Source organism: Stegostoma tigrinum, chromosome 21 (genome assembly GCF_030684315.1).
Source record: "Stegostoma tigrinum isolate sSteTig4 chromosome 21, sSteTig4.hap1, whole genome shotgun sequence".
Taxonomy (NCBI): Eukaryota; Metazoa; Chordata; class Chondrichthyes; order Orectolobiformes; family Stegostomatidae; genus Stegostoma; species Stegostoma tigrinum.
The window spans coordinates 42,596,066-42,621,119 of record NC_081374.1 but is presented as its reverse complement, the minus strand read 5'-3'; the positions used below and the strand labels follow the sequence as shown (position 1 = coordinate 42,621,119).

The 25,054-nt window shown below is 44.2% G+C and overlaps 1 long non-coding RNA gene across 1 annotated transcript in view; it reads right to left on the bottom strand.

Annotated features, from left to right (window-relative positions):
• Nucleotides 1–24,297, bottom strand: part of LOC125462646 (uncharacterized) — a 28,419-nt gene extending 4,122 nt beyond the window's left edge. Inside the window, exons 1-2 of the long non-coding RNA XR_007249689.2 lie at nt 21,848–24,297; nt 20,507–20,697 (exon numbers count right to left, since the gene is read on the bottom strand). This is a non-coding gene — a long non-coding RNA (uncharacterized LOC125462646). The remainder of the gene's footprint in view (nt 1–20,506; nt 20,698–21,847) is intronic.
• Between the last annotated feature and the right edge of the window lie 757 nt (nt 24,298–25,054).

Here is a 25,054-nt window from a genome sequence, read left to right as displayed (position 1 = left end):
TCTAGGTTCTCCACTGAATGGGCTGCTCCCCGTCCGGCCAATCCTTTTTCTACCATTTACATTTTTCATTAGCACCCTAACCCAACATTTATCTCTCACTCAGAGAGAACTCATCATCATCAAACCCTTTGTGTGCCTATCCCCCTCTCTCTCTCTCTCTGAGCAACATCTCTAAGCATTCGATTCACTGTCAAGCCCCTTCGCTTCTGCCCCATTATCAGGATAAATACTATGTTTTCTCAACTACTTTCAGTTCCAATGAAGGGTCATTGGACTCAAAATGTTAAGTCTGTGTTTGTCTCTATAGATGCTGCCAGACCTGCCGTGTTTCTCCTGTTGTTTATTTGCTCTCTATATTTTGAACAGAGCGCATCCTATTGAATTATTAAATCAGTGTCTATCATGACATAAACAATGAGCCAATGAGGCTAGCGGAAGTCTTGTGATGCAGTGGGTAGCATGCCTACTTCTGGATCAGAGATTTATGATTCAAGCCCTATCCCATGACATATTGGCCATGGAAGACACATGTTTAATATAACCAAACAGGTTGATGGTCAGCCTGTAAATCTCGCACTGCCTCTGTGATAGTAGGCAGTAAACACAGGAGAGGTTCCTCGTCAGTCAGGCTACAGTAAGCTTGGATCAATCCAATGGAAGTCCGTGGCCTAGCCCTCTGAAATGAAAACAGGAAAACAGACAGATATGTGGCTAATTTCATTCTAGTTAGGAATGGAAAACGGGGAATAGATCCTCCTTATGATCTCAACGCCCCTATTCAAACATGAAGATAAAGTTACCACAGTCTCACAGGACTCTCATTAGGGAGAGAGATGACTGGGGCTGGTATCACCTGAGGGACAGCACACTTCCTCATAGGGACTTGAGGAATTGAACCCACATTGTTGGCATCACTCTGCCCCACAAACCAGCCAACTGAGCTAACCGACCCATTCACACAGTATATGTATGTTCACCTGTTTGTTGATAACATGTTGGTGAGGAGAAGAGCTGAGTGCATATGCTTCGTCATCTTTGTGACTGATTCCTTAATAAACGTAGATGTTTGGTAGATAAGTTATACACGTGAAGTACACTTACGTGTTTGTGAGGAAGGTATTTTCTAAACACAGTGCAGAAGGCTAAGGCTGTGTTAGTGCATCCATATCTGTGGCTAGTCCATGATTACTATTGGGTAACACCATACTCAATCAGAGCAGCTGGCTCCATTTTCCATTCCTTTACTTGCCCTGAATTGGCTTATTTCATTCAGGGCTGCCACTGTTAGAAATAACCTTACATCTCCCCCAGTGGGAGATAAAGATGCCATGCTGCCCCTTTTAAATACATGCCCATGGAAAGGGCATTGCCCGTCTGCTATTTGTACTGGAAACCATGGAAAACCAACTGCATGTTCCCAGATAATAAGGTGTAGAGCTTGATGATCACAGCAGGCCAAGCAGCATCACAGGAGCAGGAAGGCTGACTTTTCGGGCCTAGACCCTTCATCTGGAAGGTCTAGGCCCAAAGTGTCAGCCTTCCTGCTCCCACGATGCTGCTTGGCTTGCTGTGTCCATCCAGCTCTATACCTTGTTATCTCGGATTCTCCAGCATCTGCAGTTCCTATTATCGCTGTACGTTCCCAAATTGGTGGTTGGTGCACAAAACAACACACACTTGAAATATCGTCCCTACTTTGTCTGAGCTCACACCTGATGGGAGTGCTGAGTCATACATCCCTCCAGCACTGAATGGGTGTATGGCAATGCAGGGAGTGGCAAAGTGGGCTGCACATAGGCAGTGATCCCTTTAAGGGATTGTACTGGACTCCAACCTTCAAAGGGAGGTGCAGTGTACCAAACAGGTGATCAAACAGAAGTTAGAGGAAACACTGGCCCTGAGGGCAGCTGATAACTGTGGAACTGAATACCCAGGCAACATGATTGATGGGGAAAGACAAAAGCCCATTTATTGGCAACTTACGGCTTGCTCATGCTGAATCTCCTCCGTACCACTATGGCATGTGGGCAGAAGGGAATTTTACGTTTGTGTGGCTGAATTCATTAAAGGCATGGATGGGCTTTGTTCTCAACATTCCTGTGAATTCAGGGATGTTCCCACTAGAGGGAATGCGATGTTTCAAGTGATTATTGTATCTCCATGTAGAATTCAATCAGACCCAGATGGAATGAAAACCATACGTCAGCTAAAGTAGCAATTACACTAATCATTGAGTTGTGGAATGCATGAGAAGGAAGCTAACTGCCAATTGCTGCAGATTTTTTTTGTGGGATGCTATAGATGACAAGAAAATCTAAGGCAGATTGGGAGACCTCCCACTGTGTCACACCAAAAAGAACCCATTTATTTGAGGATGAGATGCATAGCAGATTGGACTCAGGATTGACACCTCTGAACCTGCAATCAAATCCAATCCAGTTTGACACATTGAAAATCTCTTCCCTGTCTTCATTACAGGCAACTAATTTCTGGTGGTTGCAAAGTAGCCCTTAAACTGAGATTGGTTCGGTAATGGCCCACAGACAGATCTCAAGAAAGCTCGGTTGTGGAAGGAACAAAAGTCACATGAGTTCAGCTCCTCTGATGCTGCTTGGCCTACTGTGTTCATCTAGCTCCACATTTTGTTAGCTCGAGTTCAGGAGAAGACTGGTTGCCTACGGTTGTGCCAGAGGACTTAGCCACATACAGTCATAGAGAGGTACAGCATGGAAACATACCTTTCAATACAACTCGTACATGCTGACCAGATATCTTAAATTGATCTACTCCCATTTGCCAGCATTTGGTCCATAATCCCCCAAAACCCTTCCTATTTATCCAGATGCCTTTCAAATGTAATTGAACCAGCCTCCACCACTTCCTCTGGCAGCTCATTCCGTACACCCACCACTCTCTTCATGAAAAAGTTGCCTCTTAGCTCTCTTTTATATCTTTTTGCTCTGACCTTAAACCTTTGCCCTCTAGTTTTGGACTCCTCTTCTCTGGGAAAAATACCTCGGCTATTCACCCTATCCAGATCCCTCATAGTTTTACAAACCGCTACAAGGTCACCCCTCAGCTTCCAACGCTCCAGGAAAAATTACCCCAGCCTATTCAGTCTCTCCCTACAGATCAAACCTTCTAATGCCAGCAACATCTTTGTCAATCTTTTCTGCACACTTACAAGTTTAACATTTTTCTATAGTAGGGAGACCGGAATGGAATGCAGCATTCCAAAAGTGACCTAATTAATGTCCTGTATAGCTGCAACATAACCTCCCAACTCCTACATTCAATGCACTGACCAAGAAAGGCAAGCATATCCAACGCCTTCTTCACCAAATAAAAACCAAAAAGAACTGCAGATGTTGTAAATCAGAAACAGAAACAGAAATTGCTGCCAAAACTCAGCAGGTCTGGCAACATCTATTAACATTTCAGGTCTGGTGACCTGGTTCTGAGAAAGGATCACCAGACCTGAAATGTTAAAATTGACTTTTCTTCACAGATGCTGCCAGACCCACTGAACTTTTCCAGCAATTTCTGCTTCTGTGCCTTCTTTACCACCCTATCGACCTGCAACCCCACTTTCAAGGAACTGTGAACCTGCACTCCAAGTCTCTTTTCTCAGCAATACTCATCAGGAATCTACCATAAAGCCCTTTTCTGAAGAAGGGTCCCGACCTGAAACATCAACTTTCCTGCTCCTCTGATGCTGCCTGGCCTGCTGTGTTCCTCCAGCTCCACACTGTGTTATCTCAGACTCCAGCATAGGCAGTTCCTACTATCTCTACCATTAAGCCCAGCCCTGGTTTGCCTTCTGAAATCCGACAACCCACAGTTATTGAGATTAATCTCCATCTGCCACTCATCAGTCAATTGTATTTTGAATTGTCTATTATTTCATGGACAACTTAATCAAGAATAAATTCCTATTTTTCAGTCGCAGTGAGAAACACTGACCCGAGTCATAAACAAAATGATGCATTAACACTCTCCTCTCGAGTCTGAGGCATAAAGCTGTTAAATATAAGCCAGTAATAGTAGGAACTGCAGATGCTGGAGAATCTGCGATAACAAGATGTAGAGCTGGATGAACACAGCAGGCCAAGCAGCATCAGAGGAGCAGGAAGGCTGATGTTTCGGGCCTAGGCCTTTCTTCAGAAAAAAATTGATTTTCTGAAGAAGGGTCTAGGCCCAAAACGTCAGCTTTCCCACTCCTCCGATGCTGCTTGGCCTGCTGTGTTCTTCCAGCTCTACATCTTGTTATCTCAAATATGAGCCAGTGTTGTTTTAAAGGACCAGTCACTCCTATCACAGTAATGAAGGTAACAATGTATACGACTGCTTTATGCGTCATGAATAAGGTACTCAGCATTTCTGTACAATATCATAGCAACTTGTAAAATACTGTTTATCAGAAACCAAAAGAGCTTCCCACTCATTTGCCTTCACATGCAAACTGCAATTCCTGAACATTGACTACCATCAATGGTCTCTTAATGCTGAAGTAAGGAAACTCACTTCAGTATCATTTCTCAATTCAGCAGTGAAAGATTGGGAGGAAATCCCAATACGAGAGGATCTGTACATTGTTGTCACCAATAGTCTTTGTTCTGATGAAGCTCAATTGAAGAAAAGCATCCTGTCTTTATATTAGGGATAGTAGGAACTGCCAATGCTGCAGTCAGAGATAACACAATGTGGAGCTGGAGGAAGGCAGCAGGCCAGGCAGCATCAGAGGAACAGGAGAGCTTATATTTTGCATTGGGACCCTTCTTCAGAAAGGGGGAGGGGGAAGGGAGCTCTGAAATATATAAAGAGAGGAGGGGTGGGGCTGGGGAAGGTAGGTGGGATGGTGATAGGTGAGTGCAGGTAGGGAGTAGTGGGGCTGGTCTCCCAGCCTCCGCTTGGTCTCACCGATGTTGAGGAGGCCACATCGGGAACAGTGGATGCAATAGACCACATTAGTGGATGTGCAGGTGAACTTCTGTCTGATGTGGAAGGTTTTTTTGGGGTCCTTGAATGGGGGTGAGGGGGTAGGTGTAGGGGCAGGTGTAGCACCTTCTGCGGTTGCAGGGAAAGGTGCTGGGGGTGATGGGTCTAGTGGGGAGTGGACGAGGGCGTCGCAGGGAGAGTGGTGCCTACAGAAGGCAGATAGGGGTGGGGAGGAAAATATATCCTTGGTTGTGGGATCAGATTGCAAGTGGCGGGAGTGGCGGAGAATGATATGTTGAATCCAGAGTTCTGTTCACAACAACACCCTCTAGTCGCGAACCACTTCAACTCCCCCTCTCAGTTCTGGATGACATATACATCCTAGTCCTGCTCCAGTGTCACAATGACACCACCCAGAAACTGGAGGAGCAGCCCCTCACATTCCGCCTTGGGAGCCCACAACCCATTGGTCTCAATGTGGACTTTACTAGTTTCAAAATCTCCCCACCCCAAGCCTCATCCCATGACCAACCCCCCCTCACACCCCCGCCTCCTTGACCTGTCCGTCTTTTCTCCCACCTATCTGCCCCTCCCACCTCACTGACCAAACCTCACCACTCCCTACCTGCACTCACATATCACCTTCCCCAGCTCTACCCCTCCTCTCTCTAAATATTTCAGAGCTCCCTTCCCCCTCCACCATTTCTGAAGAAGGGTCCCAACCCAAAACATCAGCTTTCATTCATCTCTGATGCTGCCTGGACTGCTGTGTTCCTTCAACTCCACACTGTGTTGTCTTTATATTACTCACCTTCCACTTTTCTGGACTTGCTGGGGAGGTGCTCACGTTGTGGTAACAGCACTGATAACTTCAAAGAAGTCTTATCAGACTGGATACATTAATACTGTTTCTGTCTCCACAAACGTTGCCCCAACCTGCTGAGTTCCTTCGACGCTGTTGATATTTCCAATACCAGCATCCATTTATGATCAGGCTAAATCTCACCTTCAAATCCCGAAGTGCCATTAGTAAAGCTGAGAGCTGGTCCCAGGAATAGTACCATGAATGTGTTAGCAACTATTACAAAAACCCACTCGGTCTCAAGGGAAGGACACCTGCCATCTTTACCTAGTCTGGCCTACAAGTGACTCCAGGCCCACAGCAATGTGATTGATTCTCAACTGCCCTCTGAAAGGCCCTAGTAAGCCATTCAGTTCAAGGGCAATTAGGCATGGACAATAAATGCTGGGCCAGCCAGTGACGCCTACACCCCATGAAAGGAAAAACAAACTACAAGTGCACTCACCCCAGACATTTGGGTGATACCTTTTGATCATTTACAGCTTCTTCAGGCCCCTTTAATTCATCATTACTTGTCCCAAATACCACCTACAATGCCCTTGCTCTATGATCCACTTTGTCATCTAATCTCTCCTCCTTTACACCCTTCACTTTTATTCAGCTCATTTCCAATCACACATTCTCTGGTCCTAGCTGCTGAAAGCCCATTCTGTTCAACAGATATTGGCCATGCGCTATTAGCTGTTGGGTTAGGATTCGGATTGTGGTAATGCTGGAGATTGGTGCTGAAGTCAAGGATTTAAATGACGCCCTATGAGCACCACGTTTGGAGTTCTAGTTCACCTCCAGTTTCTGCCAGATTTCAACTTCCAGTAATATTTGCCTGTTCCCTGATTTATTCCTTGTTCTTTTGGATACAGGAGTGATGCCAGGAAGCTGGGTGATAGCTAATGGGATTCAGGTTGTTTTAAGAGATCAGAAACAAGCTGTTGGGAATTATGTTCACCCTGGGAGCTCAGACAGCTCCATCTTTGTCTTCATATTCCAGACTTCTGCCGAGTCATCAATCTTGAGCGTTTTTTTATGTGGTTCATTTAATGAGTCTCTGCTTCGTTCTGTGGGCTATTTCATACTGCCAACATTCACGATTTTGTTAACAGCATAGCAGGACTGTTTTGTTAATGTGCAAAACTCACACAAAAGCCCTCATCTCTTCGAACAGTGCCCGTGAAAATGAGTGCAGCAACATCCAAATAATCAGGGTATGAAAAACATGTCAGTATGGCAAGAAACCTTGGGTCAACATGATTTCTTTTTGAGAATGTAGAATATTTTTGAGTTTCCTGGCATTAGCCAGAGGTATAGAGGGATGTTAGAAAAGGCTAGGCAAATCTCCAACCTGCTTCATTTCCCATCTTCAATCTAAACCTTTCTTCTGAGATACAGTTACATGAGGGGCATCTCTCTCTCTCTCTCCCTCCCAGCTTCACACAGGATTTAAAATCAAAACTACCCATTAGATAGTCAGCTTACTCAGTTATGGTGAATGGTCACTGGTCAAGTGCAAGTTATTCAATTCTGAAACATTTGTTTAGGTCTGGTAGCTTTATTTTCACCATCGTCAGTACTTCAACCTGCGATTATCATACGTTTAATTATTGATAAATCAGTGCATGCATGTCTCAAGTAGTCTAAACTAATGCACGGGAACCAGGACAAAGACTGCCCACTTCAGTGACAGTCTGACTAATGCTCAGCACATTCAACACCTGGCTCTCAGTTCAATCCATGATGCATCCCAATTAATGCCTTCTTTCACACGCTTTGCAATATCAGCCACCATGGGAACCAGGATAAAAGGCTGGCTGGTCAACAGTTTGGTAGGAATAAGGTTGAAGGAGTAGATAGCGCGTTTCATGGACAAGTTGTCCTTGGAAGAGAGGTATGAGGGGAAGAGAGGAAGAAAGCAGAGATGTGAGTTCAGGGAGAGGGGAGAGAGCATTGGAGAATGTTTACCTTGGTGGGTTAGGAAGGCATGATTCCAACCAGTGATTGGTTACCACTTGATTAACATCAACGTTATAGGAGTTAATTGATGTCACTTTCTGTCAATTGCTGCCTTGACATCAAAGGTAGCCAGTTACCTCTAAGATTTATCTCTTTTGAGGATGTTTGGACCAAAGCTGTCATAAATTGTGAAGCTAAATACAGTTGGAACCCACACTATTGGTGAGTAAGTGATTTGTAAACAAGCCATATTGAAATTGTACAGGATATTAGTGATGCCTCATCTGGAGTACAGTGTCCAGTTCTGGTCTCCCTGTTATAGGAGGATATTATTAAGCTGGAGAGGGTTCAGGAAAGACTTACCAGGATGTTTCTGGGACTGAAGGGTTTGCATTATAGGGATAGGCTGGATAGGATGGGACTTTTTTCAATGGAGTGTAGAAGGTTGAGGGATGGCCTTGTAGAGGTTTATAAAACCATGAGGGGAATAGACAAGTGAATGGCAGCTGTCTTTTTCCTATGGTGGGGAGGGATTTCAAGAACAGGGGACATATTTTTAAGGTGGGAGGAGAAAGATTTACAAAGGACACGAGAGACAACCTTTTTTTACACAGAGAGTGGTTCATGTGTGGAATAAACTTCCAGAGGAAGTGGTGGATGAAGGTACAATGTTTAGAACACATTCAGACAAGTAAATGAATAAGAAATCTTTGGAGGGATACAGGCCAAGCGCAGGGAGGTCGGACTAGTTTAGTTTGGGATTATGGTCAGCATGGTCTGCTTTCAAAGTCTGTTTCTATATGGTATGACTCCGTGACTCAGGTTTTAAGGGTCATTAGATAACATGATTGATGCCACCTTCCACCACTGATGGCTTACACTGTGTTCATGCACCAACGAGCATTTCATTACGGTGAGTCCATTGATCGAAGTAAGTTCAAGTACAGTCGAGTTTGATGCTACATAAAGAATCAGTGAAAGTAGGTTTGTGGAATTTCAGGTCTAATGTGGTTACCATGTCAATGTAGCTAATGTTATAGGGAAAAAAAATTATCAAAAGGTTAGCTTCCCATTTGAAGAAACCCTAAGATCAGGAGTGATTCAGCTTCTCCAGCTTGTTCTCACAGTCACAACTGCCGTGTATCTTAATGCCATCCATGCACACAACTCAATAGACAATAGACAATAGGTGCTGGAGTAGGCCATTCATTATGATCATGGCTGATCATCCACAATCAGTATCCTGTTCCTGCCTTATCCCCATAACCCTTGGCTCTATCGTCTTCAAAACTAATGGATGCAAAAATCTTTCAACTCCTACTCTAAAATCGAAAACTGAATATTGACTGCTTTATTGGGATTCTATGTTCATCTTATTACAATGAAGGATGTGATTCCTACTTCCTGTCCCAAATTATTTGGTTTTGATTTTGCCACGTCCTATTGTCCTGGATTCCCTCACCAATGAAAAATACAACTCGACCTATTCTAAAAATTCTTTCCAAAGCCTTCAAAATCCCGATCACATCAAATCCTTAACCTTCACTATTTCAGATAACGCAAATCACATTTAGATGAGAGATAGTAAGACCCGCTGATGCTGGAGTCAGAGATGAGACTGTGTGGAGCTGGAGGAACACAGCAGGCCAGGCAGCGTCACAGGAGCAGGAAAGTTGACATTTCAGGTCGGGACCCCATCTTTGCTCAGACCGGCCTCTCTCTTAGTACTGTGGGTCTACCTACAGCAAGTGGACTGCAGTGGTTCAAGAAGACAGCTAGCCACTACCTTCTCAAGGGCAACTAGGACAATAAATGTTGGCTCAGCCTGTGATATCGACATCCCTGCATAAGAGAAAAAAACAACTGAATTATCAGATTTGAAGACTGGCATAAAGAATGTCCAAAGAGATTTTTGGTGACAATCTAGAAACTAGCCGACCATTTATATTTCCTCTAAGAAAATATACGTTTGGTAGCTCTACTTATGTATATCACAATGCCAAAGGCATAGTAGTTCATTTGGAATGATTGACATGTCACAAAGTGCAGGTACTTTCCCCAGTCTTCCTGCTGATTAATCTCCACAACCCCCTACCTATATCCACCTGTCACCATCCCTGTCACCGTCCCACAGCCCCACTCCCCTATTTACGTCCAAGCTCCATTCCCCATCCCCACTCCCCTATTTACTTCCAAGCTCCATTCCCCGTCCCCAGTCCTGGCGAAAAGCATAAACCCGAAACATCGACTTTCCCGCTCCTCTGATGCTGCCTGTGTTCCTCCAGATCCACACTGTGTTGACAAGTATTTGAATAAGTCTAAGTCTAATTTAGTTGATATGTTTGCAACTGGAAATAGGTTCAATGTGGAATTTTAAAAAGTCCTTTTCTTTATTATTTCATTGGGATGTCACTGGCAAAGTCAACATTTCTTTCTCTGAACGGCTAGGACAGTAAAGACCCACATTGCTGTGGGTCTAGAGTCCCATGTAGGGCAGGTGGTCAGGATGGGATTCCCTCCCAAAAAATTTAAGACCAAATGTAAAGGGTTTTTACAACATTCATTTCATTATTAAGCATCGATGTTTACAACAACCAATGTTAATTTCATGCTCCCTATTGCGAATATTAGCATTCAGAGTTATTAATTGAAATTAAAATCCACCAGCTGCCAAAGTGGGATTTAAACCCAAATCCCCAGAGGATTAGCCTCTACCTCCGGATTACTTGTTCATTATCATAATCACTACATTACCATGTCCTTACAGCCATCGCACAATATGATAGCTTGGAGATTCAAGAGCAAAGAGAGCGAGTGAGAGGTAAACACAGGCTTGTGCCTGGCATCCTCCAGTTTTAATATGATTAAGCTCTGAGTTGATTCAGAGGAATTTGAAAGATTCCATTGGACTGAACACTCACACAGAGTTTTCATTATCAACACTTAGAATCACAGAGTCGTAGATTTGTACAATATCAGTCCCACTTGTCTATGCCGATCAGATATCCTAAATTAATTTAGTTCCGTTTGCCAGAATTTGGCCCATATCCCTCTCAAGTCTTCCTATTCATTCACCATGCAGATGCCTTTTCAATGTTATATTTGTACCAGCCTCCACCACTTCCTCTGGCAACTCATTCCATTCACTCACCTCCCTCTGCATGAAAATGTTGCTCCGAAGGTCCCTTTTAAATCTTTCCGCTCTTACCTTAAACCTATGCCCTCTAGTTTTGGACTCTCCTACCCTGGGGAAAAAGACCTTGGCTATTCACCCTGTCCATACTCCTCATGATTTTATAAACCTCCACAAGGTCAGCCCTCAGCCTCTGATGCTCCAAGGAAAATAGCCACAGCCTATTCAGCCTCTCCCTATAGCTCAAACCCTCCAACCCTGGCAAGATCCTTGAAAATCTTTGCTGAACCCTTTCAAGTTTCACAACATCTTTTCCTCAAGAGCAATAAACAAAATATGTTGGATGCCCCGCTGCACGCAGGGCAGAATTTAATACCCACCGCCAAAGTGAGCATGGTGATTTAGAGGACATTCAATCAGGGAGTGTAGAGATGGGCACCGCTTTCTGGTTCCCACAGGTATGTCCTCACAAAGCAAATGAGTGGTGCTGCCAATCCAGAGCTATTGGCTATCCAAATGTGCCCAGGATAAAATAAAACAGAAATATAAGGGTTATGACAATCTCGAGAAACATGGCATTTTAGGAAGCTTGGAGAAGTGTAGGAAGTACAGACTTGAAACTTAAAAGCAAATAAGGAAAACAAAGAGTTGATACAAAGTGTTAGCCGGTAAAATTAAAGAACAACCAAAGATATTTTGTCAGTATATTAACAGCAAGAAGATGACTGAGGAAAGTGTTGGGCCTATCAGAGTACATGTAACTTTTACAGAGATGCAGAAGATGTGGGCAGGATTCTAAATGAGTATACTAGCTCTGTCTTCACAAAGGAGAGGCATTGTTGAAACAGAGGCGTAATGTGAAATATTAGACATACAGTAATAAGCATATTGAGAAAAGAAGGACTGGAGGGACTTGAGAGTAGATAAATCACCAAGAGCTGGATGAATTGTATCCTCGGCTGTTTGTCAAAGGGAGACAGGGAGCAAATAGCAGATGCTCTGAAGACTATTTTCCAATCTTTATTTCAATAGAGGTGACGTACCAGATGATTGGAGACATGTGAACCTTGTACTGTTATTCAAAAGTGTGGGACGGGCAGGCAAATTAATTACAGGCCACTCAATAGAATTTCGGTGGAGGTCAAATTACTGGAATCCATATTGAAAGATAGGATTAACTGTTACTTGGACAGGCGCAGAACTATCAGGGCTTGTCAGCATGGTTTGTTAAGGGAAGTTGTGTCTTACTAAAAGAAACTTCTTGAATATCTTGAGGAAGTGACAAGGAAGATTGATGAGGGTAATGCAGTAGATCTGGTCTATATAGATTTTGGTAGGGAATTTGACAAGGTCCCAAATGGCAGTCTGTTTAGAAGAGTTAAATCCCATGGGAAACAGAGGAATTTGGCAAGTTAGATCCAAAATTGGCTCAGTGACAGGAAACAAAGGCTTTTGTTGCTTTGGAGAATGGAAAGAAGCTTTCACTGGTTTCCTACAGGTCTCAATTTTGGATTCTCAGCTGTTCATGGAAATTGTAGTTAATGATTTAGACATCAATGTGGAAGGCATAACTGGCAAATTTCTAGATGACACCAAAAATAGCTGACAATTGCAAGATGACATCAATGGTTGAATGGGAAGAAAGTGACAAACAGAATTCAATATGTAAAAGTATTAAGTGATGCATTTAGGGAGAGCAAACAAGGGAATACACAATAAATGGGGGGGTATTGAGAGAGGTAGAGGAAGTGAGAGATGTTTGAGTGAATATCCATAAGACCTGAAGGTGACCGGATAGGTAGTTTTTTACATTATTCTTTCATGGGATGAGGGTATCGCTGGGTAGGTCAGCATCTATTGCCCATCCCTAATTGCCCAGATGGCAATTAAGAGTCAAACACATTGCTGTGGGTCTGGAGTCACATATAGGCCAGGCCAGGTGAGGATGGCAGTTTCCTTCCCTAAGTGAACCAGATGGGTTTATCCAACAGTCAATAATGGACTCACAGTCATCATTAGACTCTTTATTCCAGATACTTATTGAATTCAAATTCAACAGTAAAGTGATGGAAGATGTCATCAACGATGTTATCAAGCAGCACCTGCTCAGAAATAACCTGCTCAGTGATAAAGTGTGAAGCTGGATGATGCTGCTTGGCCTGCTGTGTTCATCCAGCTTCACACTTTGTTATCTTGGATTCTCCAGCATCTGCAGTTCCCATGATACCTGGTCAGTGACACCCAGTTTGGGTTCAGCCAGGGCCACTCAGCTCCTGATCTCATTACAGCCTCAGTTCAAACATGGACAAAAGACCTGAATTCCAGAGGTGAGGTGAGAGTGACAGGCCTTGATATCAAGGCTGCCAACCGAGTGTGGCATTGAGGAGCCCACGCAAAACTGGAATTAATGGGTATCAGGGGGCAAACTTTCCAGTGGTTAGAGTCATACCTGACACATAGGAAAATGATCGTGGTTGTTGCAGGTCAATCATCCCAGCTCCAGGACATCTCTGCAGGAGTTACTCAGAGTAGTGTCCTCAGTCCCACCATCTTCAGCTGCTCCCTCAATGGCCTTCCCTCCATCATAAAGACACAAGTAGGAATGTTTGCCAATGATTGCACAATGCTCGGCACCATTCGTGACTCCTCAGACACTGAAGCAGCCCATGTTCACATGCAACAAGATCTGGACAATATCCAGACTTGGGCTGACAAGTGGTAAGTGACATTTGTGCCACACAAATGCCAGATTATGACCATCACTAATAAGAGACAATCTAACCACCGTCCCTTGACATTCAATGGTGTTACCATCACTGAATGCCCCACTATCAACATCCTGGGTGTTATCATTGAGCAGAAACTTAACTGGACTCACCACATAAATACAGTATCTACAAGAGCAAGTCACAAGCTAGGAATACTGCAGTGAGTAACTCAACTCCTGACTCCTCAAAGTCTTTCCACTATCTACAAAGCACAAGTCAGGAGCATGATGGAGTACTCCCCACTTGCCTGGATGAGTGCAGCCCCAACAACACTCAAGGAACTTGACACCATCCAGGGCAAAGCTGCCTGCTTGACTGGTACAACCTCCACAAGCATTCACTCTCTCCACCACCAGGGCTCAGTAGCAGCAGTGTGTACCATCTTCAAGATGCACTGCAGAAGTTCACCAAAGATCCACAGACAGCACCTCCAAAACCCATGACCACTTCCATCTGGAAGGACAAGGGCAGCAGATATATGGGAACACCATCACCTGCAAGTTCCCCTCCGAGGCACTCACCATCCTGACTTGGAAATATATCGCCGTTCCTTCACTGTCACTGGGTCAAAATCCTGGAATTCCCTCCCTAATATCATTGTGGGTCAACCCACAGCAGGAGGACTACAGCATTTCAAGAAGGCGGCTCACTACCACCTTCTCAAGGGAAACTAGGGACGTGCGAGAAATGCTGGGCCCAACCAGTGATGCCCACATCCCACAAATTAATAGAAAATAAAAATCACCATCTGCTGTGGGGGATTCAAACCCAGGTCCGCACAGCATTGCCTGGGTCTCTGGATTAATAGCCTAGTGATAATGCCACTAGGCCTTTGCCTCTCCGAGGTTATAAACATTAATTTCCTTTATTGGGTAAGGTATTGTTTACAAGAGCAGGGATTTAAGCACACAGGCCACAGTCAGAGTTTTGTGTACAGTTCCAGACACCAGATTACAGGAGGATATAATTACTCAAGAGAAAGCAACATGAATCTTGCCTGTGAGGAAAGGTATCCCAAACCCATACAGTGTGAAAACAGGCCATTCTGTCCATCCAGCCCACAACTCTCCAAACAGCACACCGCCCAGATCCAACCCACCTATCCTATCCCTGTAAACCTGCATTGATAAGTGCTGGCCAATCTACCTGACCTGCACATCAATGGTCTATGGGAGGAAACCAGATCACCCAGAGGAAACCCATGAAGACTTGGGGAGAATATATGAACGTATTTTGTGTAGAAAGTTGCTGTAGGGTGGAATCAAACCGGGTCCCTGGCATTGTGAAGCAGCAGTGCTAACCACTGAGCCGTCTTGCTGCCCATTTGCTGGAGCTGCGTTCCTTAGAACAGAGGAGGCTGAGGGGGCATTGAATTGTAAAAATAATGAGGGAATAGGTCAATTACCAAAAGCACTTCTTTCAGGTGATTGGTAGAAGAATTACAGGGCAAGTGAGGAAAGAAATTTCTGCCCAGAGGTTGGTGGTGAGTGGAATTTGCTGCCTCGTTTGGTGATTGAGGCAGAAAGCCTCAACTCATTTAAAAGGAACCTAGGTCTGCACCTGAAATACTGTAACCTGTAAGACTATAGGCAGGATAACAAAGTGTGGAGCTGGATGAACACAGCAGGCCAAGCAGCATCTCAGGAGCACAAAAGCTGACGTTTCGGGCCTAGACCCTTCATCAGAGGGGTCTAGGCCCGAAACGTCAGCTTTTGTGCTCCTGAGATGCTGCTTGGCCTGCTGTGTTCATCCAGCTCCACACTTTGTTATCTTGGATTCTCCAGCATCTGCAGTTCCCATTTTCTCAGACTACAGACAGGAGATGGGAATAGTCAGTTTATTCAACTAGTGCAGACAAGATGAACTGAAAGCCCATTTTTCTTCTGTAACTTTCCAAGTTTCTGTGGTAATGCAAAATATTCTTTTAAAAAATCATAATTCATTGTCATGCCTCAGCAACTAATTACAAATATTACTTTCATGTACTTTTATGCTACTTACTAATTTTTGTCTATCTAATTCTCCAGACAATACCAAACAATTACTCCTAAGGCAAACTGTTGATTTTTATCAGCTTCAGTTTAATGGCATGTGTAATGTTTGAAATAACTGGGCCCCTTTTCATTGCTCAATGATGTAAGCTGGGCACAATGCAGAAGTACTGCACACTTTCACTGGGTTATGTAGAGACTACCTGCTGATTTAAGCTTCATTGCCTTTGCTTTCGCTGCAGAGTAATTGACAATGTGTTTTGCTTTAATGGAGCTTTGATTTGTTCAGAACTACTGAATTGTTGCAGCACAGAAAGAGGTCATTTGGTCCATCATGTTAATGCTAGCCCTCTGAATGAGCAATTCACTTTGCACAATTGTCCTGATTTAACTTTTTCAAATGGCAGTGTTTTTAACATTTCAGTTGAACCTTCTTCCACTTTACTTTATGTCAGATCTTAACCACACAGTACATGGAGAAGACCTTTATCCCCTGAAACATCTTATGCTTCTTTTGCCAATGAGTTTAAATCTGTGCCTTCTCGATCTCCTCTAGGAGTAGCTTCTCCCTATCTGGTTTGTCCAGATGCCTCATTATTTTTATTTTGGTGTCTGGGCTTTGCACAGACGTCATCCTGCTCAGTTTCACATAATGTCTGAATTGGAAAGCAGTATATCGTCTGATCTGGCTCAGTGTTGCTGTTCCTGACCACTGAAAGATGGATGAGAATAATGTGAGATGCTCCGGGGATAATTCGGAACTTCTGTTACTAGACTAGTAGTCCAAAAGACCTTGATTAATAATCCCATTAGATCAGAAGATCAAATTCCCTTGCAACTTTTCCAAAATGCGAATTATATTTTATAAATCTGGAAATAAGGCTTGTAAAGGTGACAATGAAGCTGCCAGATTATTGTAAATGCTCCACAAAATGTGGTTAATGGAAGGAAAATTTTTTATCCTATCTGGTCTGTAAGTAAACAGTCCTCTGATGTCATCTCACTTCTATCACAACAGGGATCAACAAGGCATGGAATATTCCCAGAATGCCTTGTGATGTCTCTAGGCTGTCATTGGCAATGAAAGCCACCTCTTTCTCCTTGTACCTTAACCTCTCTAAACTGCTCAACACTCAACCTCTTTTCCTGCCCCCTCTCCTCCATAGCAGCCAATCTTGTTAACGGTTTTCCCTCTTCCGGTATTGTCCATTGCTCCTTTAAATCTTCTTTCATTTTAATTTTCCTCAACATTTCTTCCCCATCTTCCACTTCCCTTTTGTCTCCAAAGCCTTCCGGGTGTTTTGTCATGTTCCAGATCAATGCCTTTCTACTTACGAATATACAAATTAGGGCAGGAGTATGCTATTCAGCAACTCAGACCAGCTCCATTTCATGGGATCATGACTGATCCTGAATACTCCCAATACCCTTTGACTCCCTTTTCAACTAAAAATCAATCAAATTCAGCTTTTAAAGTCTTCAACGACACAGACCCCCATTGCTCCCTGTGGAGGAGAATCCCACAGATTAATGATGTGCTGGGAGGAAAAAGTCCTCCTCTTCTTCATTTAATATAAGACGACCCTTGTTTTCAAGCTGTATCCCCTGGGTTTTAGCTCTTCCTTAAGGGGAAATGTCCTCCCAATGTCCAGACCTTGCAGGATATTCTCTGCTTCAACACAATCACCTCTCATTCTTCTAAACCCCAATGGACACTGCTAGACCCAATCTGTCCAACACTTACTCATAACTCCCATACCCCTGTATTCAGTTGAGTTAACTTATTCTGAACTGCAGCTGGTGCAATTATATCCTAGATAACAAAGTGTGAAGCTGGATGAACCTATCCTATCTGCATTACTCCAGCAAAACCTCCCCATTTTTATGTTCTACTCTGCTTGCAAAAACATAACTCCCTTTGCCTTTCTGATCCCTTGGTGTAACTGTAACCTAATGTCTTGCAAAACACGTACCACAGAGAGCCTCCGTACCAGAGTTCTGCAATCTCTCTCCAGAGAAGGTAGGTTAACCAGTTCATTCGCCTTTTGAGGTTTATAAGTGGTCAATTATGGGTCACTTAAAGGCCCTCACCCTAACACTGCTTGTGAAAGAGGGCCCCAGGTGTGTCCTGGCATATCTGCTTATGTTAGTGGAAACTGTGTTAATACTTCATCTTGACCATGACCACACTCCCCCACTTTGCCAGAACCTGACTGACTGACTCTGGCAAGAGAACTCTAACTCTTCGGTTTCAGAGCTTCTATATTGGCCTGTTATTCTCGGCTTCTAGTAGTCTCACAGCAGCAACCTCTCTAGGTGGGTCTGCTGAAGCTGCCAGCTTTCTACCTGGCTGGCAACTTTGTGGCAGCAGAGCCTTCATCCTTAAGGGTATGCAGCTTAGTCCCCTCCAACTGCTGGATTTAATCCCATTGGTATATTTGGAAGTGGCTGCTTCCTAACCAATGAATAGGGCCTTCCACGGTCTTCACCTCTTAGTTTAGGACTCGTGTTTCTCCCTCTCAGGTCTAATATGCTGAATATTTGGAAAAACGTTGCCTAGTGAGCAGATTATTAAGTAATTTTTGCTTGTTATTCATCACCAAATCCAGAACAGCATGTTCCCTAGTCAGTTCTACACTACGTTTTTCTGATTATCTTCTCGAAAAGTCATTACCTTTAGTGCTGGAGATGTGTAGTTTTCCTTAATCTATGTGAAGATTAAAACCTTCCATGATAACAGTTTGTTTTTGTCACATATCTCCCTAATTTCTATATTTATCGACAGCCTCCCAACTACAATACTATTGGGAGAATTATACACCAATGCTTGCTGTAACGGCTAAAATCAGAGACTTCGGGGGAGATGTAGTTTAAGGATTTATGTCTAACTGTGTGGTATACTAATGAGACACAGAAGGAAATAATTGAATGACTTTGCTCTCTATTTACAGGCTCGCAGTGAGATAAGTTAGCAGCTTCTTAAATAAAGTTAATGTTTTCCTGACCTCAGTTCATCCTGTAAATATTCGACAGTGGCACAACAAGAGAAGAAATATTATGCTCCAGAACTTTTCCTTGATGTGAACCCTATTAACACTTCAGAATCCATGTGGCCTCAGTGTGTAAATGAGTGGTGGGAATCATTGACTGGGAATGTGGAGTGGTTTACAAATGCTGGGGTATCCCTAAGAAGAAGCAGACCTCATTTTACAGCCTAGAGTTGGGCAACCAATTGAGTGTCAGAGAACAGTAAAAAGTGGAATTTTATAAGGGGTTACGCAATATCAGCTACTACAGAATTTATGGGCCAACGCACAGCAGGTGGACTGCAGCAGTTCAAGAAGGCAGCTCACCTCCACATTCTCCAGGGCAACTAGGGAGGGGGTAATAAGTGCTGGCCCAGCCAGGAACACCCATGTGAATAAATAAAATCACTTGTGAAAGAGAAACAAACAAGAAGTCAAGGAATTAAAGTGAAGTTAAATAAAGGTGATGTGAGTTGGGGTATTGAATGCCCTGCCTGGAAATGTGGCGCAGGCAGAATTCAATTGAGGCATTCAAGAGGGTATTAAATGGTTATTTGTACAGGAATGGTGTGCAGGGGTCTGTGGAAAGGGACAACGTTTAGCACAAGGTAATAGAAACAGTGCAGGCAATTGGTATTGGATGGTATGTGGCTCAGTGGTTAGCCTCACAGCACCAGGGACCGGGGTTCAATTCCACCCTGGCCGACTGTCTGTGTGGAGTTTGCACATTATCCCCGTGTCTGCGTGGATTTCCTCCGGGTGCTCCAGTTTCCATCCACAATCTGAAAATGTGCAGGTTAGGTAGATTAGCAGTGCTAAATTACACATTGTGTCCAGGTTGGTGGAGACCAAGTGGATTAGTCATGGAAAATGCACAAATAGGATAGGGGGAGGGTCTGGGGGGGATGTTCTTCAGAGAGTTGATGTATACCTGATGGGGTGAATGGCCTACTTCCAGGCTGTAGGTATTCTATGATTCCAGTTCTGTGAGAGTTGGAGAAGGTATCTGGTGAGGACTATCCTGACATTGGGTACATCTTGTATCATCTTTTATTCCTTTAACAAGTGGCTTGACTGGGTTCTCACTTGGCAGCAGTGAGTTGCCATTTGATAAGATTATTACTTCTGAAATACTTTGCCCAACGCACCTCAGTAATATTCAGCTTTCTGTCCCACCAAACGCAGAAGACAAGCTCTGAGGAACCTCCATGTTGGACAGTGGGCACCATCATCTCACATGCACACCACAAACACCAGCATCTGATATGTACCTGCCTCTATGGCCCCTCACCTCAGATCCACTTACTGGGTGCTTCAACACTTCAATGCTCCACCTTCAGCTGCACCAGTAACTCTCATTTCAATGATGCAGCGAGGGCACTGTGTGTTCAGAGACCAACGCCCAGCTCCTGGGCTGGACGAGGAGGCATCTCCAACCTGTGATAGTGTTCACTCAATTTGACTGTACCTGTACACGCACATCATCCTTGATATGTCATTGTGTGCTTGGTCCACTCAGCCAGACATGCCAGGCTCTTAGCCCTGCTGAGTTTCTGTGCCATTTAGTACAGACACAAAGGCACGAAGCATGTCATTAAAAGTGAAAGAACTGCGGATGCTGTGAATCAAGAACAAAAACAAATTTGCTGGAAAAACTCAGCAGGTCTGGCAGCATCTGTGAAGGAAAAAACAGAGTTAACTATTTGGGTCCTTGCTCAGAACTGAAGAAGAGTCACCGGAGCCGAGACGTTAACTCTGTTTTTTCCTTCACAGCTGCCGCCAGACCTTTATGAAACATGTCACAATTGTCAACAGTCTTCGGTCAAGTCAAGGCGGCTAACCTTAGCTCGGGGTTTCTGCCGCAGTAAGTCAAGGGTAGCCTCTGCTACCAATCCAGGGGCTTGGATACGGTCGGTCAGCTCTTGGGGCAGTTGCAGTCAGGATCCTGTCCTCAAATGGGATGATGAGCTGAAGGTTGAGCAGCCTACCACCCACCTTGTTTCTTTCTGTCCTACTACAGGCTGCGTTCTTCCTGGAATGGGAGAAAGGCAGGTATTACAGGAGGTAAAATGGGTGGCACAGTGTTATTGTTGGTGCAGGTGGGAGCAGCACTCCCTCTGATTTTCCTACTGGCCTCCTTCTGGAGCAGGAAGTCAATACGACAAATGTTGATGCCAATTGCAGTGCGCTGAACATTGATGCATTTTGGGAGGTCAAATGCAAGAGGACAGTACGCAGTAAATGGACAGGACCCTTGGGAGCATTGATGTACAGTGGGATCTGAAGGTGCAAGACCCTAGTTCACTGAAAGTGGCAACACAAGTGGATAATATGGTAAAGAACGCATGTGGCAAGCATTACAGAGCATTGAATATGAGTTGACAAGCTATGTTGCAGACATATAAGACTTTAGTTAGACCACATTTGGAGTATTGTGTGCAGTTCTGGTCACCACTCTATAGGAGTAATGTGGTGGCTTTGGAGAAGGTACAGAAGAGGTTTAGCAGGATATTGCCTGGATTGGAGTGTATTAACCATAAGGAGAGGTTGGACAAACTTGGACTGTTTTCAGTAGGCGTCGGAGGCAGAAGGGATCTTGATAGAAGTGTATAAAATTATCAGAAGCATGGGTAGGGTGGATAGTCAGAGTCATTTGCCCAGGGTGGAAACGTCAAATACTAGGGGGCATAGGTTTAAGGTGGAACGGGCAAAGTTTAATGGAGATATGCAAAGGAAGTTTTTTTTACACAGAGGGTAGGTGCCTGGAGCACCCTGCCAGGGAAAGTGGTAGAAGCAGACACAATAGCAACTTTTAAAAGGCATTTACACAGACATAAACCCGCAAGGAACAGACAGATATGGGCCATGTGCAGGCAAATAGAATTTGTTTAGAATGGCATCATGGTTGGCACAGACCTGGTGGGCTGAAGGGCCTGCTCCTGTGCCATTCTGTTCTGTGTTCTATATTCTAATATCGGAGAGCTGCCTGTAGCTTTAACAGAGTGTTGGTAGGGTGAACAGAGAGCATACAGGATTAGTGGTGATGGGAGTCGGGGTGGGAGACAGGAAGTGCAGAAGATGTTGCAGACAATAGTGACAGAGGAAGAGCATGCCTCTCGGTGGGGGTTGGGTACAGTGACAGAGACAGTGTGAGGTAGAGGAGTGAAGATGGTGGCACTTACCCTGGCAGAAGGCAGAGGGCATTGACCACCTTCCTCTCGTGCTGACCATTCTTCCAGACGGCTTAAAGCATTTAACCTGGTGGCAATCTCAAATCACGTTGGTATGGACTGGTATCATCGTCTTCATTAGTGGTCCTGGCAGAAGTTCACCTCTTCACCACCTCCAGGTCTATGGCCTCAAAGTAGACCATTCATTTCCCCTTCTCTGTTATTTCCAGGGCAATGTCAGGAACCATGCAGAGCCGTTCTAATCCAACAGGGCTTGTTTGGGTTCGCAATGGACTCTTAAACGTGGTGTGGGCCACAAGTGATACTGGTGTGTTCAGGGATACCCATTGACTGATGAGTACTTCCAGGAATGATGTGTGTTAAGTTGAGGCTTGTATTGTACTGAATACAGACTTTCATGTGAGGGGGCCCACTGGGACTGGTTAGGTAGCTAATGAGACAAATTTGGGAAATACAATGAGAGGATTCACTATGTCTTGGGGCAGAAGTTCCCTCAAAAAACTCAATGCAACCTGAACCTAGCCAAAAAAAGTGTAAGATTCCAGCTGTTCTCACAATTTCCAGTTTCTGATCACCCTTCCTGCGATCCCTTCTTGTTACTAGAATCACACCATACAGAATAGACCCATTGTTCCAGTTGGCTACACCAGCACAAACCACTTTAAATCTAGTCCCACTTTCCAGGTCTTGGCTCATAGCCTTGAATGTGATGACATTACAAATATTCATGCAAGTACTTTTTTAAAGGTTGTGAGGTTTCCCGCCACAATTTCCCTCCCAGGCAGTGCATTCCAGACCCCCAGCTTCCTCTGGGTGGAAAAACCTTTCCTCAAATCCCCTCTGAACCTCCTGCCTCTCACCTTAAAATTACCCCTGCTCTCCTAATTATTGACCCTTCAGTAAGGGAACAGCTGCTTCCAATCCTCTGTCCCTGCCCCTCATCATCTTATGTACCTCTATCAGGATACCCTCAGGTTTGTCTGTTCTAAAGAATATAACAAGGGCCTGCCCAGCCTCACTTCCATCCCAGGTAACTTCCTAATGAATCTTCTCTGCACTCCCTCCAGTGCAAATGCATCCTTCCAATGGTGCAGAGATCAAAACTGTACACACTGCTCCAGCTCTGGCCTGACCAAACTTTTGTACATAACCTCCCTGCCCGTACAATCTGTGCCGTGGTTGGTAAAGGCAATATCCCCTATGCCTTAACGCACTATAAGCCTGTTCAGCCACCTTCAGGGGTCTGTGGACGTGCATCCCAAAATCCCTCAGTTCCTCTGCGCTTCCTAGTGTCCTGTCATACATTGAGCACTCCCTTGTCTTGTTACTTCTTCAAAAGTACACAACCCATATTAAGATGAATTCCAACTGCCACTGATCTCAACAGTCTGTCTATATCATCCTGTAACCTAAAACCTTCCCCCTCACTGTCAACCATCCGGTAAATCTTCATGCCATCCACAAACTTACTTAACATCCCCTTACACTTTCCATCCCATCAACAGTGAGAGACCCAGCAGTGATTTATGTGGTACACCACTGGACAGTCCAGTCACCTTGGACCTCCAGTCACATAAACAGCCTTCTACCACCATCCCCTGACTACTACGACTAGCCAAATCAGGATCCAACTTGCTTAGTTAACCTAGATCTCATGTGCTCTTACCTTCTTTATCAAGCTCCCATGGTGGGACCTTGCTGAAATCCATATAAACCACATCATCTACACTCCCCTCATCCACACACCTAATCACCTCCTCAAAAATTTCAATCAAATTTATTAGCGATGACCTCCCTCTGACAAAGCCTTACCGACTATCCTGATTAAATCTTGCCACTCCTAAATGCAGATTAATTCTCTCCTTCATAATTTTCTCCAATAGATTCCTCACCACGATGAGACACTCACCGGTTTGCAATTCTGTCTATCTCTACAAAGCTTTTTGAAGAGTGGGACCACATTAGCTGTCGTCCAATCCTCTGGCATCTCTGCTGTGGCCAGTGGGAAGTTAAAAATTTGGGTCATAGCCCCTGTAATTTCCTGTCAAGGGAGGTGGCAGCAAGGTAGAGCAAAGTGCCATCAACATTCATCTGAAAATTAATGCTATGCCTTTGGACGATGCCACAGTTTGTAGATGAGAATTGGAAGGGGGACCAAGGATATTTCCAGAGCAATCTGGGATATAACTCCTCTGGACCTGAGGATTTGTCCACTTTTAAGCCCGCCAAAACCTCTGATACCTCCTTGCTCCATTTGTCAAACTGCTCAAGGGCTTCACAGTCCCTCTTCCCAAAGTGCCCCAAGTGAATACAAATGTAAAGTGTTTATTTAACACCCTGTCAATGCCCTCTGATTCCTTTCAAAGGTTTCCCCTTGTTCCCTAATGGGGCCTGCTCTTTCCCTTAATATTCTTGCAGATTATTGCGGGATTCTCCCTAATCTTGCCTGCATCCTGCCCCCGACTTTGTTTCCCTAATTGCTTTCTTGAGGCTTCCGCCCCCCCCACCCCCCCGGACTTTCTATAGTTCACCGGGGCTTCCTTCAATCACAGTAGCCTTGGATTTTTAATCATTGTTGCTGCCTTCCCTCCTTTCATAATGTCTCTGTGTCTCCTGTAGATCTCAAGCTGAGAATATTTAACACTTAATCACCTTTTGACTGGAGCCAATTCTCTTTAATTATAAACTGTGAGGCGAATTTGTGCTTTGAATTCATTTGTGTAACTTCTTCTGTTGCATTCATTGGTGTGCAAGGCTTCTTCCCTTGCCCTGCCCATATGTTCTGCTGATCTTCATCTCACACGTGTTGTGGATCTCCCTCCCGCCAATGACTTGTTTCAATGTTTAACATCAACTTTCCTTATGTTATTACATTGCAACACAACCTTTAAAGATAAAATGAAATCCAGTCAGTTTATGATCCTGCTGTCAATAATTTACCAGCAATTGCAGTTGTTGTCTGATTGCTCCTAGGAGTTTAGGAACAGCCAGAATTTGTTTTCTTATTCATGCAATTACCTCACACAAAGCACTTAAACAGTGGTTTAAAAGGGCAGATGTAGTTAGCAGTTAAAATTAAAACCTTACCATTAATCTTGGATTACTCATTCAATTCTCCTATACCATTCTCCTTATCATTCCACAACACTCTCCCCATCTCCCCACCCAATCTCTGTAGGCCCATCTTTCCCCACAACC